The sequence below is a fragment of the Polistes dominula genome, unplaced genomic scaffold, assembly GCF_049000335.1.
Source record: "Polistes dominula isolate Pdom_NZ unplaced genomic scaffold, Pdom_raw_medaka scaffold_35, whole genome shotgun sequence".
In the NCBI taxonomy this organism is placed as follows: Eukaryota; Metazoa; Arthropoda; class Insecta; order Hymenoptera; family Vespidae; genus Polistes; species Polistes dominula.
In genome coordinates, this window is record NW_028300968.1 from 27,393 (window position 1) to 42,234 (window position 14,842).

The 14,842-nt window shown below is 34.0% G+C and overlaps 1 long non-coding RNA gene across 1 annotated transcript in view; it reads left to right on the top strand.

Annotated features, from left to right (window-relative positions):
* The first annotated feature begins 5,934 nt into the window (after positions 1-5,934).
* Positions 5,935-14,842, top strand: part of LOC149032331 (uncharacterized) — a 41,529-nt gene continuing 32,621 nt past the window's right edge. The window contains exons 1-2 of the long non-coding RNA XR_016176820.1: positions 5,935-7,615; positions 11,054-11,203. This is a non-coding gene — a long non-coding RNA (uncharacterized LOC149032331). The remainder of the gene's footprint in view (positions 7,616-11,053; positions 11,204-14,842) is intronic.

Sequence of the window (14,842 nt, forward strand, 5' to 3'; positions counted from 1 at the left end):
GTTGCGCGAGGGCTGCAGCCGTTACTGTGGCCTAATTAGGCGCGTGATCGCAACATTAAACACACGTCACGTAGTTAATCAGTGCGACATCGGATTGTAGACGGTCACGTAAACGATCGTGCCTACGAATTATTTTTCTTCTCCACTCCACTCGATTTTTCATTTCAACAGTATGACGACGTTCCTTCGTCGTGTACCTTTACGTTTGTAAGCGGGTTGATAAAGAACTTGGAACTTGACGGCTGGTAAAATACGTATTTAATTCTTTGCGATTTACAATGAACTCCTTTCAAACTCGCCTCACACAGCGACAAAGGTATTGTCTAGGTCCTTCGACTTGACGAATCACAAATTTATTACCAAAAAATACACTATTTCACATATTTGTGATCGTTCTGTTTTACCTAGCATATATATACATATACGTTCGCAAATGTTTTTTACTCAATTTGGTTCCGAGAAAATGTTTAGCGTATAAATAGAGCTTGACACTGTTGAAATTTAGTACTGGCAACAAATAGCTATTTCGACGAAAAAGAAGGGGAGGACGCATCGTGTCGCAGCTGTGCAAACGTCTCGAAGAAAAGAGCTTAGTTTAAAGGAACTTTCCTACTTCGGGCATCCGTCACGATGTCTTGCTCGTTTGAAAAGATTCTCGACGTGACCTTTCTTTCTCAAGAGAATGTGTTCACGTGAACGTGAAGATGCTCTATACGCTCGACTATCCATAGTTCCTTATCAATATCGTATTTTTAACATTTTTTACTTATTATTTTAGAATGAATCACTTGTATAGTATGAATAGCAAATGGAAAAGGAATGATCGGAAAGGATGATGGATAAGTATATTGATTTTGTATAATAATTTCCTACTTGTCTGATCCTATCGGCTCAAAGGATTTATCCAAAATCCATAGAGAGAAAACTTTCGTAACAATACTACATTTCGTCTACTAAGGGTCGACTCTAGCAGACGTAATAGTAAAGCATAGCGTTTACTCTAACAGAGTGGATACGTATTTCTGTGTATCTACGATGTACGCACCGGAAGCTTAACGGAGGCATAAATCAGATATTAAGCCTGCTTCATATTCGGAGTCTCATGTTAACGGATGCGTAATGTTCGATCGCTCGGTTTCACAGCCAGCAGCCGTCCAGCTGCTCTGTCTGTCTACGTTTGATATCTCCGAACAATGTTCTACCAAATCGGTAATTGAATGGCAGTTTACCGACTCCTAACAGTACATTTTGAAGCCGTAATATCATTGAGCACATTAAATCGTTCGTGATTCGAATCTACGAAAGATCGATCGAACGATAATTACAAATTACTTTTCCTTTCGTCTGGTACCGTAAGCTGTCGTCGTCTAAAAGATTAGTATGAGATAGAAATCGAATAAGTTACGTACGTCAGGTCTAACGTCGAGGGGGATGACTATACTATCACGAGTTGTCAAATGTCCACGTGTCCTGTAATTTCTACAATATTTGCTGAAAATCTATATGGGACAATTAACGGATAGGATAGGATAATCACTTTCTATAAACGATTAACGTCGATTACGTTCTTTAACGTATATCTAATGATAATCTATATGATACTTACGATTTCTATCAATTAAGATACTTTTTTAACGATATTTTCGATATGATATTAATTTCATTATAATATTATAAGAGAGAAGTTGAACGTTTTAGGGAAATGTATCTGTCAACATTTCTTCTAATTCAGCGGGACGATCGATATCACTGGGAAAACATCAACCTGATTTTTCTCACAATGTGTCTATTCGGTGGATTGGAACGACTTTCTAATAATTACTTCCTCGTGTCTTACATCTCTATCATGGCGTAATTGCGAGCCTATCCCCTTTTACCTCACCATTTCCGCCCATTGATTTCTACTTTAAGATTTGCCTTTACGTGTGTGTGCCTTTGCGTTCTTTGATAGGAATTCATCGAAAATGAACTTTTCCGATTATATTTCGAAATGCTCTTGGGTTATTTACTTAACTTTTCTTTCTTACTTCAAAGCTACCTACTTAAATCCACAATTCACCTCGGTACCGAATAGTAATCCTTCAATGGATAAACCACGTTTGTTAAGTCGATCGTCGAGATGGAAGCCGGACAGTGACTTACGATTTGTACGAAAGCTTTCGAGATTTTTGTACACTTTTGTACAACGAAAAGCTTTCAGGTGGTTTGGAATAATACATGTCCAAAGAACGGGGCCCAGTGTCTATATCTGAGCTTCTCGTACTTCCATCTAGCGATGTATTTGAGTTTGCAATGAGATCGATCAAAGCGTCAACATTTTATCTAAACTTCATACACCTACCTTCAACTTATGTTAGATTATAATATTCGTTGAAAACATTCGTAAAATCAATTTTTTAGCCAAGCTGCTTTTCTTTATTTTGGACACAGATATATATATATATATATTAGACACGTTTTGAAATTAATTTATTATCTTTGGATATTATTACCGTGTTTTAGGAATTATATGAAACATCGAGAGACAAATATTATATCTGTTCTGTTGTTGAAACGAAATTTTAATCTTCTTTTTAAATGCTTCTCTAAAGGTTAGTGTTTTTTATCACATTAAGCGGGAAGAATTCGAGAGCGACGGTTTGTACCCAACGATTAGTAAAGTAACATCGATCGTGCATTAAATGACGAATACATTAGCGTCCAATCGTTTTTAATTGCAATTATATTGCCTTCGGAGCACAGCTGTCTATTGAATCAAGTTTATATTTGCCAAATTTCATAATCTAACTTTGTTTTCGTTAAAGACTGCTGCATTCAAATTAAATCAAATCAAATCAAATCAAATCGTTTTTCTCTAACATCTGATTCTCCATTGGAATGAATAAACATAGTTGAAAAGAAAGTCTGGTAAAATCTATATAAACGTGATCAAAACAATTTTTTGTAAGTTTTTATAAATGTTGTAAATATGCATAGAGTATTTTGTAGAAAAATCGTTATTTAATATACACAATTGTTAATAACATTGTATACTAAATAGGCTTTTAATAGCTCGATTTATAATTATCACTATAGAAATGGATATAAGCTTCTGTTCTTTTATCTATTATATTTAAGTACGAAAGAAGTAAAGTAAAGGACCAATAGAACGGACAAAAGTGTCAAATTAGAGCAAGCATATATCGGATATTGTTACTTACTTATTGTTACTAAAGTGCCATTTGAAGGAGCCTGTGACACGCAATGTGACGTGTTTCGACTGGTTTTCGCTCGACTAAACTTTCGAGTTTGCTACGTTCGTCGATAATACTGAGAGTATCGAGTGAAGTAGATTCGTACCTTTCTTTATACATATACATGTAAGATACGCGAATATTCTCGCGTCATCGAATCTCAACGAGGAAATAACTGTATTCGCAAAGTTACAACGATTATGTTCCTTGCTGATATAATGAAAGACGATATTGCGGTACGTTTGAACTAAACTAGACGGCTTTACATTTCGATACATCAAATGTAACATGACTGAAAGGAGAGAAGTAGGTTCAATCGAGAAACGGTAAACAAGGTAAGTCCTTTTAGAACCTGATCGAAGGGCAATATGTAAGCAAATACATAATGTGCAATATGACGGTTAAGATTGCAAATAGTTTCGATCGATATGTTTGGGTATTAATCAGACGAGGGCCAAGTAGTAACATTTCCATTGAAAATGTGGTGCTGTGACGTGACCCGGATGTTTGTCCTCTCCTTCTATCCTTCTTCTCCTATTTCCTATATCTACGTTCAGATTTGGCAACGACTAAAATAATTTGGAGTTTTAGCAGCAGGATAAGAAGAGAGAGAGAGAGAGAGAGAGAGAGAGAGAGAGAGAGAGAGAGAGTTAGAGACGAAGGGAAGCCGCATATCGATTAGCTCGACCTCCAGCAGTCTCGACAATTAGGCCATTTCAATTAACGAAACCAAATTTTCCTACGTATGACTTTGAAAGTAACGCACTGTTGGAAAGCGTTCTCGGTTGAACAACGTCGGCCGTTTCATCGGCCACAGCGCTTGTGTCACGAGTCTCGAGTTACTGCGGTTTCTACTTTGTCGATAGGTTATTTAGTTAATTATTCGATTGAAATAACGACCTAGGCGAATTTTAATTAGCTGTCGTCACTATGTTAATCCACTTTATCGCTAAACTTACTATTATATACTTTCTTTATTAATTATTCACTTTCAAATAAAAGAAGAAATATCATCTAAAAAAAGAATTTCTTTTACTTATTAAATTCTCATCTTATGGTGAGCATTCTTCACAAACATTATTCGAAGGAGTTTGACTCTTAGTTTTCTCTGAAGTGACTTTCCTATTCTAACATAGTCACTCACACATAACAGTAGTATCTATAGGAGGGTATATGCGCATACACAGAAATAGGTATCGAGCTTGTCTTTTTATTGTTCTTCTCCTTCACGTTTTTGTCGTCGTCGTCGTCATCGTCGTCATCACCAGGGGAAAGTTATTTAGCTCACTTCGCAAACGCCGATAGAAGTTTTACAAGAATCTTTTGTGCACTACGGCAAACTACTCGAGGGAATGTTTCACGGCCTCTAGAATTCTATGATTCGCCACGAAAATAATACGATGGTAATTCGGATATCGAGCTCGAGCTCTTATCCAAAAGATACGACCACTTTGAGTATCGCTAAGATTTCTGAAGAGTGTTTCCTTCACGTGAAAATCTATTGGCTTTTTCTTTTTCTAGAAATAACATGCAGAGGGAATTCTCATATTTATAATCAACAGATTCACATTTTTTCCTTTAATCCAATTTTCTGTAATCCGTTAAATCGACGTATAACTTAATCATCGAAAATTACATAAATAAATAATGATATTATTTATAAACCGCATTTTGTGGTATTTCTTATTAGTAGAAATGTAATTTTATTAGAAAAGAGCTAAGTATATTATTAATAATAATAACAATAATAATAATAATATATTCTACTAACAAAAATGATAAAAGTTTGTAACGGTTTCATTTGAATTTCACGAGAGAGAAGTATCGAGATAATAACTTGCCAGATTGATCAAAATATTAAGAAGATTGAAAGTTAGATCAGATATTGAATATTTTTTCTTCGAAGAAATGAAATTGAACTATAATCTGTCGATTACGATTATTTAACTATTTTTCAATGCTTTTAATACACCGAGTTGAAGATGAAGAATAAACAGAAGAAAGGAAGAATGATAGGAAAAGAGAGGAAAAAGGAATGGTTTGGGGCACTTAAGAATCGGTAAGAAGATGCTGTGGCGAGACGGCTATGGCCCCAAGGGGATTTGAATTGAATTAAGAAGGCTAATTTCGGCTTAATCCTCGGTTTAATTTAAAATAGGGAGCTGGAGTTCCAGCAGGATCTTCTAATCCTGATGGATAAAAGGTAGAGGAATTTTGTCCTCCTCGGTTGATGACAGAAAAAGGATGTACTAGATCAGCAAAAGTTTCTTGTAACTAAAACTTGTACTACTCGCATCCATTGTAAGAAAATCGCAAGGACAACGTTAGAAACCGACAAAGCTTTACTAGTTGTTGATTATTTACGGCTCATTTTTATATACGACATATTCTATACAAAGTAAACGATTAAGGATTGGAAAATTTTAGATTAAAATTATATAGCCATTTAATTTAATTCACAATAATTATAAAAATTAATTTAATTTATAATATATATATATATATTATTACATACGTTAAATATCTATAAGCGATGAAAATGCTGGAAGCTTATTAAATATTATTGGCAATTTATGTAATAGGGTTTTGCCGTCCAATTCAATTAAATCATTTTGATGAATATCGTTCATTCGATCGATCGATCGATCGATCGGTAGGCTCGATAAAATCTACGTAGAGAAAGAATGACTCGACAAATGCACCAATGAACAGGCTAACAAACAAATGTGGTATATCATTTCTAACGGTGCAATTTACTAATGAGGTATACCTCAAACTCTTTACTCTATACTTCATTTATTAGAAGACAGATTTCTGTGGAGATCAATTCGCGAATGAACTTTTTAAATACATCTGGAAGGTTCATTAAAAGTAATAAAGAAAGAAGAATATCTACGCGCGCCAATAGTAAAAAAGTTTCGACTTTGAGCGCATACTTATGTGATTTCTTTAGAAAATTACGAATGGCCCGAAGCTTCTTTAATTTCTTTATTTAAATAAGAGCTTTTATAGAACAGTGGTATCTTGGAAAAATCGTAAAACATACAAGTGATAACGTAACAATTCTTTCCGTCTCAGTCGAAAAATATTGTCGGAGTAGAAGCATCCGGTGTGTGTTGTGTGTGTGCGTGTGTAGCGAGAGACAAGCGCAAGCTTGTTGTATGACGTCATGTTGACCGAGTGTGGAAGTAGAAGCATTCGATGTGTTTTGTGTGTGTGCGTGTGTAGCGAAGAACAAGCGCAAGCTTGTTGTATGACGTCATGTTGCTCGTGGGAGCGTTGCTAGGCAGCGTAAACAAAGATAAGCTTGTTGTCTGGCGAGATATTGCTACTAGAGAGAGAGAGAGTGTCAGAGCGAGACGTACAATTGAAGTGGTATGATTAAGCGATATAGTAAAGTGTGTTTTGAGCGAGAGAATACGTGCGACTTAAAGGGTGATTGAGCGAAAAGTGTATAGCGAGTGACGATACGACGATAAGTACGGTTTTAGCGTCTAAGTGTTTTATGAAAAGCAGCGGTGTGAAGTGGATTTTGCAACTAACGGATTGTAACTAATTAATTTGTTAAATAAAAGGTGTTTTTCTATACTATTAAACGGTACCAGCAACACGAGAAAATCAGATATCCTTAACCGGATACGGAATAAGTGTTTTCGAATAATATTCCTTGAAATACGAGTATGGTTTTAAGATGTATTATTTTTCTCTTCTATGTTTAGTCTGTCTAAATCAGTAGAACTGTGCACATGGACTTACTAGCAGCAACAGTAGTAGCAGGAGTCGAATATTATCGACAACGATTTTCAAATTCTCAAACTATCTAGAAAATAGAAAGCTCTATAGTGGTAGCAGAAAAATTAAATCAAGAATTTGTAAGCGAAAAAATGTTACTCATTTTAATTTACTCATTCAAATTTATTTTTACATGTAGGATCATTCCCTGTTTAGTTGTATAATATCATATACTCGACTACGTTCTATATATATTTCGTTTAATATTATTACATAGATGGACGGATTGTTCGGTACTTGGATCAGATGATTTAAACAGCGAGTATCCTTATACATATAGAAGCGCGGTTTCATCCCTTTGAATTCTACAATCAGAGGGGAATATGCAGTCAGTGCCTTGTCATTAATCAATCAGTCAATTAGGGTCATTTCGCTATTAGGCCTCGTTATGCGTCATGCCCTTAGAGCGCCGGTCTTTGACAGCCTAAAGTGCAATAGTACCACTGTGAATGTCGATGGTGTTAAGTGCCACGGTGTTAAGGCTCATCTCTAGCAAATCGAGAGGTTTCGATTTCTCTTTATACGGTTATATACTTACGATCGAAATCATTGGAATAATCTTTGGAATCAATTGGAATTCAACGTTGCAAGTAAATACCGAATTTTTCACCATATATAGAATATATTTATAACTAACATGGGAAATGATATTTCATGATATTTTTTATGTTCGGAATGTTGGTAAATATTTTTTAAGTGCATATACAGTATGTATGTTAGATTCGATTGTCTGCATTAAACGTTTCATTTTGATATTCCCATTATTTTGTTTGTTCGTAAAATTATATTTTAATAAAATTATATCTTGGATTTTTTCTATATTAAAATATTAGGAAAATTTTATTGCGATAGTTAATTGTTTCTTTTATTTAGAAGTAAACGAATTTAAGAGAATGTCAAAAGCTTTCGAATAGATATATAAACCGAACTCGTTCATTTCAGCAAAGGTATTCTAGATATTTGAGAAGATGTATGTAAGGTATAAGGTATATTTTCTTGGTTATTCCATAAGATGACGACAAAAGAGAGAGAGAAAGAGAGAGAGAGAGAGAGAGAGAGAGAGAGAGAGAGAGAGAGAGAGAGAGAGAGAGGGTTTATAAAAAGTATATATTATCTTGCGTAGTAGGATTCTTGTGTGATTCTTGTGTGATTCTTGTAGCAATCTTCTGGTACGTTGTCTATGCAGGCAAATATACTATTGCAGATTGTCTTGTATATGTCATACATCATATATCATAACATACTATGTATTGTTATATAACACAGATGTGCAGAGAAAATATCATCATAGTATATACACGGTCAATAACTCGTATATAAGTGTGTTTCTATATACTATATATGTAGATACACCTACTTTTATTTATTTTGTCATCCTCGCGTGGAACTTTGGTTTCGAAGCACGAAACTGCCAAAAGGAAATGAAATTAGTCGCATCGACAGTTCTGTTCTCGTAAGAGCACGTGCCGTTAATTTCAACGAAAAGAATTGAGCTCGGAATATATGTACATATGTATATGTACATAACGAGATGAAAATATTGGCAATTATTTCGAAGTGATTTGTGGAATCCGATCGCGCTCGGTACGAGTAAATTATCTGAGAAACATTTGAGTTATTGTGTAAGGAAAGCTTTGCAGTCAAGTGTATATCTCATTAGAATCTTGCACAACCTCAAAAGTGCTCTTTACCCAGGTTGTTAAGGTATACAAATACTAAGCTCGATATTGTAACGTACTATAACGATCCGTCCTCATAAAATTCTGCTACGTTGGTGCACCAACGAAAGATAAACTCAATTACAACGTAGCACGTCGTACAGCCTTAACGAATTTAGTTGTTCGATGCTCGTGTTACTCGAGGCTCCTTTTTCTGAAAAATGTCTAATTCGTTAGTGCACGAACGGTCATGTATTGTAAACTCGATTTTATTTAGTTTCATCAAACTTCAATTTACAAATTTAATTATAAAAGAAAATACAAAGAGAACCGGCTTGATACAGAAATATGTAACATTTAATAAAATTGCCACTGTATTTATTTTTCATTAAAGATGAATTTCGTCAACATCCTAGGTCGATAAATTCGAGGGTCCCCGAGTTTTAGAATTACGATCGTTCTTGAGCCAAATCTATTTGGCTCGAAGCAAGTTTGCCTTCCTATCCGTCGTAAATTTTCCTTGATAATCCGAAATCTTTTTCGAAAGAACGCGCGAGATGGAAGAATCATCCTTGATCTCATGACTTATTCGCGAACGTATGTGCACGGAAGGAATCGTCGAAATGGTTAGAAAATCTTATGATCAGGGTAGAAGAAGGAAGGAAGGAAGGAAGGAAGGAAGGAAGGAAGGAAGGAAGGAAGGAAGGGAAGAAAATAATATAAAATAATTTACTATGCTTTCTTATTTTAGAATTGAAGTATGTATATGAAAAATGAATGATTGGTTAATGGTTTATTCAACAAACAGTTGTAATAACGTTTAACTGTTCATTTATTTCTCTTTCTTATACACATATTCTCTTACTTTCTTCCTCTTACAATGCTAAGATGTCAAATTGAGGTAATAAACGCCTAAACTAGAGTAACGAAGTTCTCAGTAAGTTTAGGTATTCACCGACAAGTAGGAGAACCTGTCACCGACTGAACTTTACTAATTAACAGGATGTTGCTAATTGATAACATCAACACTATAAAGATAAAATACGTTATGCCATTACTGTGATTTTAGGAGTACTATAGCACATTGTAATTTAAGAAAAATAGAGTGGAAACATTCAGTAATGTCTGTCTTATATTTTGATCATAGTTAAATTAAGATTATATACATATTAGTATTAAGAATACTTAGTGATCTTTTTAGTATACGCAAGTATTATGTTAGAAGACGATGTATTATTTCAAGAAAAAAGCATGTTAGGTGCATAAAATTAGTCAAACAAAGGTCTAAAGTATAGTATTAAAGTTAATTTTTATGTTTTATTGTGATGTATACTGAAAATATGTCGACCATTGGTTATTCAATTAATTGTTTCAATGAAATTTTTTTTTTATATATATCTAACTTTAGGAATAATTTTTATTTATACAAGTATTAATGTTTAAACAAATGTACTTTTGTTTAAAAGATTACATATACTTTAAAACAATGTTAAAATTTCGAGGAAGACGGTACTCTGATCATATAAACAGTGCTTCTAAATTACAATACGCTTTCTTTTCGATTATTTAACAATTATTTTAATACTCTAATGCATTTTACTAATATTTTAGATTGTTTAAACACGCATATATTGCTTTAAATACTACATTACTAATAACATATTTTGAATAGAACCAAATTTTGATATATTTTTATTTTATGTTTTTGTTTGACTTTTTAAAACTTGGTTTCGTTACCTTGTCCAAATGTAAAAATAAATTGTTCTAATTATTTACATTGTTTTTTAATCAGTTTTCCGTTAAACTTCGATGTGTAAGCGTTGATGCGTCTTATTGACCAATAAAATTTAATTAATATTCATTCAAATTTGGGTCTTCAGAAGCGGTTACCTCCTCGTGGTTAGACCCGGGCAATGGATATTACTTTCCGTGTAATGTATATCATATTTTATTTGCTATACATTCCATTGCAAGTAAAATTTAGCAAAGACCGCTTACCATAAAAACATTATAATTGTAATTAGTTTCATTTAACTCTTTCTAATTAATATTACATTTTTTTCTCTCCTTATTTCCTTCCATCTTTTATATATATATATATATACATATATAAACTAATTACCTTGTAATGTTTTTTTAAATAATTTTTCTATATTTACAAGTAGCAGGAAGTAGTCTAAAATTTAATTGAAATATAATCATGCTTGATTTCACTTTGCTTGATTTTTTTTTTTTTTTTCAAAAGATTGATTAGAATACACCTACTAGGCATCTTTTTAAATAATTTCTATATTTTTACAAATTCAACAGAGATATAAATCAAGAATTGTTTTAATGTAATTTTAATTTTAATTGTATTTTTTATTCTAGGATAGGATTGCGGCGGATTCCACGGATGACTCGACTCAATTCTTCTTATAACCTTTGCTCTCTTGAATATAACTTATCCATGATTACACCGCACTTGAATTCAATGCTGCACTAACATGAATTATTAATACGGGAGGTTGTTAAAAAAAGGTGATTGAGATAGCACAGATATACGTCAGTTTTCGACAAATATACAGAGATTAAAATCACTAAAAGCTAAGAATTTGCAAATTTAAGTTTTTCAGTAGTTTTGTATTATTATATTTGTTTTTATTTTTACGATTGGAAGATTTTCAATCAAAGATGCATTGAAAAAACACTCATAAATCTCTGGTGATAAGTATTTTTATTAACGAAATCAGAATACTTCGTATTTAATCGAAGAAAAGGAAGATTAATCGGAATTTAAAGATCGTCGCGGCGATACACGACTGCTCCGAAAATATATTTCGTGCCGACGAATCGCGTTTCGCGTATACTTTTTCATCGCAATAAATATATTCGGTGCGAAGGATACCAAGGAGAGACGAGAATAAAAAGAATATCAGAGAAAAAGACATCGAGCATAGCCAAAAGAGATTAATATGCAAAGTAACGGAGCGTCGTTTCAGAATCCACAGGCTCCTACTGTACCGCGTTTTATCATAAGGAAAATCGATTCCAACTGTCGTACATATTTTACTTCTCTCGTATCTTCGCATAATCGTTGCGGAAGTTGCGAAAAGAAGAAAAGAAAAAAGCGGCCCTAGGGCGAGGAAAGAGTAATGCACGATTAAGACAAGCGGACCCCGTTTGCAATACTTTACCGAAAGCAAGACTACTCCATCCACCACACCCCACCCCATCCCATCCCATCCCATCCCACCTCACCTCCTAAAATCTCTCCCTTACTTTCCTATCTCTTTTCTCCCCTTTCGCGTTTAACTTAAACACGTCCACGCAAATGTACACATACAAACGACGACGACGACGACGACGACGACGACGACGACGACGACGACGACAACGACGCCGCCGCCTGCAGCTCTTCAGAGAGACGAGTAATATTCTTTCTCGTGAGTTTTGTTGTGGTTTTCATGAAATTGCTTTATAATTTCAGATTTATGTTTCCCTCGGACCGATGTCCTCATCCTACGATTTCTGTCGCACGCTTATCTGACTTTTTCCTTTCTCTTCTTCTCCTCCTTATTTTTTCTTCCCGACGGTATGTAGGTATATATATATATAGTAATCGCAAAAAGCTTAGAATTGATTTGTTTTTTTTTTGCATCATTCTCCTCCTACAAATTCACAAATAACATCTCGATTTCTTAACGCGCATTTTTTGTAACGAGAAAACCGCTTAACTTTCACTTAAATATCATTCGCTCGAATAGCAGATGTCTCCCATTCGTCATTAACGCATCGCTTGCGTTGAAATTTGACGAAAGGATGAAACCAACAATACTCGCAAAACGAGTCGAAATTAAATCTAAAACTGGTATAATTCATTTGCCTACCGATCCGTTTATCTTTCGTTTTTTCTTCTTTCTTCTTTCGTCTTTTTCTTGTCCTTTTATTTTTGCTGGAACGAAAGAACTTTTATGTTTGAGATGATAAGTTTCTACGATTAATAACGCGTTTTTGTAAAAGTAAATATTATTTCTACATGGGGAGAGAAAATAACAAGTTAGTATTTTTGATGATCGACAAAATATTTGATGTTTTTAATGAAACTGAACAAATAAAAATATTCGTATACGCAACCCGGATATTGTAAAAGGCAGCAGCGTACAGAAAATGTATAATATTGAAAAGAAATAATTACGAGAGAGTAAAAATGGCCAAATAACAAATGCCTATCTTATTGCGTAAAACAAATATATAAATAACGGTTAAATATCCGGTGTTTAATAATTGTAATATTTTATTAATTTCAAATAAAATGAAATGTGATGAAAATGGGTATAGTATTTGACAGATGACGCATCACACACATTTTCGGACGATAAAATAAAGTGATACGAAATATGGCTTTGATGATTATAGGCAGTTAAGCAAATAGTAGGAACTATTGAAACGGATGATGTAGCGATATTCAGTACGATTTGGTTCACCTTCGTGAAGCACTATTACAATCCGTCCAAACGCATTGGTAGATCTTGTCCGAAGGGACTGACGGTATCTGCTTCCAAACGTGATTAGAGAAATGCAATTATTCTATTAATGAATCGTCCTACGATCGTGACTCTGATGAAATCCCTATGATGTAATAATAGCGATCGGTATGTGCGCCATTTGCTGGTCGTTATTCGTAAGTGCCATCGCGAGTGCCATCGTGCAAGTACTATCGATTTCTGTCCGATGTTATTTCCTTCTCAAACCTCCTCGTCATTACCAATATCGATGATAACAACAAAATTTCAACTTCCTCCAACTCGATAAAAAGTTAACTTGTATTTAAGTAACGACCAAAACTCATTTACACGTTTTGATATTAATATTGTATATTGAAGGAGTTTTTCGACTTTAATGAAATTCCTAGGGAATTGAAAAAAAAAAAAAAAAAAAAAAGCAAAAAACAACATTTTCCCTCCTATTAATATTTTCGAACGGAAGTAGGACTGTCGAATCGGTTGTTGATTTCTCATTTACAACAAGCTTGGTTTACCAACGGTCATGAAATATTTCCTCTTAGCCGTTAGAAGAGAAATTATTAAAGATGCATTATTTTAGGATAGCATAGATTATTAATTCTCCTTTTTAGCATTTATCCTGTTCTCTTTCTCTCTCACTTTTCTCATCAATGATGTTTGAAGTAGGAAAGAAGAGAAAACTAGAGAGATGCTTTGGAAGTAAATAAACGGACAGCGCGTAATGCATACGCAACCGAGTCAGCTACTTCTGAAAACGAGGAAATGAATTGCCTTTGCGATAAGCTCGTATCTCGAGCACGATTCCTTTCCAAGAGCCGCGTTACCTCCTTCTCTTCTTCTCTTCTTCTCTTCTTCTCTTCTCTTACCGTTTGCTTTCGAATCGTTTCTTCTTCCTCTCTCTCTCTCTTTCTCTCTCTCTCTCTCTCTCTCTCTCTATTCCAAGGCGCCAGTTTAAATTAGACCGTTATCTTACAAACAGTGAACGTACGAGAATCGTTGTTTTTCTCGGACAGGTGGTAATTACTTCTCTTAGAAAATTCTACGAAAAAGGGATGGAGTACTAAGGGTCAAGAGGGGCGGAAGTGGTGGAGGGAAAAAAGGGCAGCTGGCATTATTTTAGTAAACTTCAAGCATCTCGATTATCGAGCCCTACAGAATAGAGAATACATTTTCGAGTGAAACTTTGATCGGTTAATGATAATAAAATTAAAACTTGCAATAAAGTATAAAATAGTGAGAGAAGTGCGCAGAAATAAGAAGAAGATAAAATGAAAGAAGAGTTTAGAATCAGTTTAATGAATACAAAATCAATATAAGAAATTTTTAACTTCTTTTACTTTTTATCTTCTTGAACTATATAATAAATTTATAGGTAGAAAAAAATCTATATAATACATGCATACAGAACGAATACGAATGTTGAAAATATACGTAGGTATAACTGAAAAACATATTAATAGATATGTTTATGATTTTTTACCTTTTACCTTGGGTTTATATTAATTTTTTCTTGTTTGAACGTCGTTTGGTCTCGTATCGTTTATATCGTGGTTACATTCTTCCTTTTGCTAATCATACTCTCTTTTCGATTTTATTTTACCCTGTAATATCCATTTCCAGAGAAATATTCGGTTAGGAGATAATAACGAAGTAC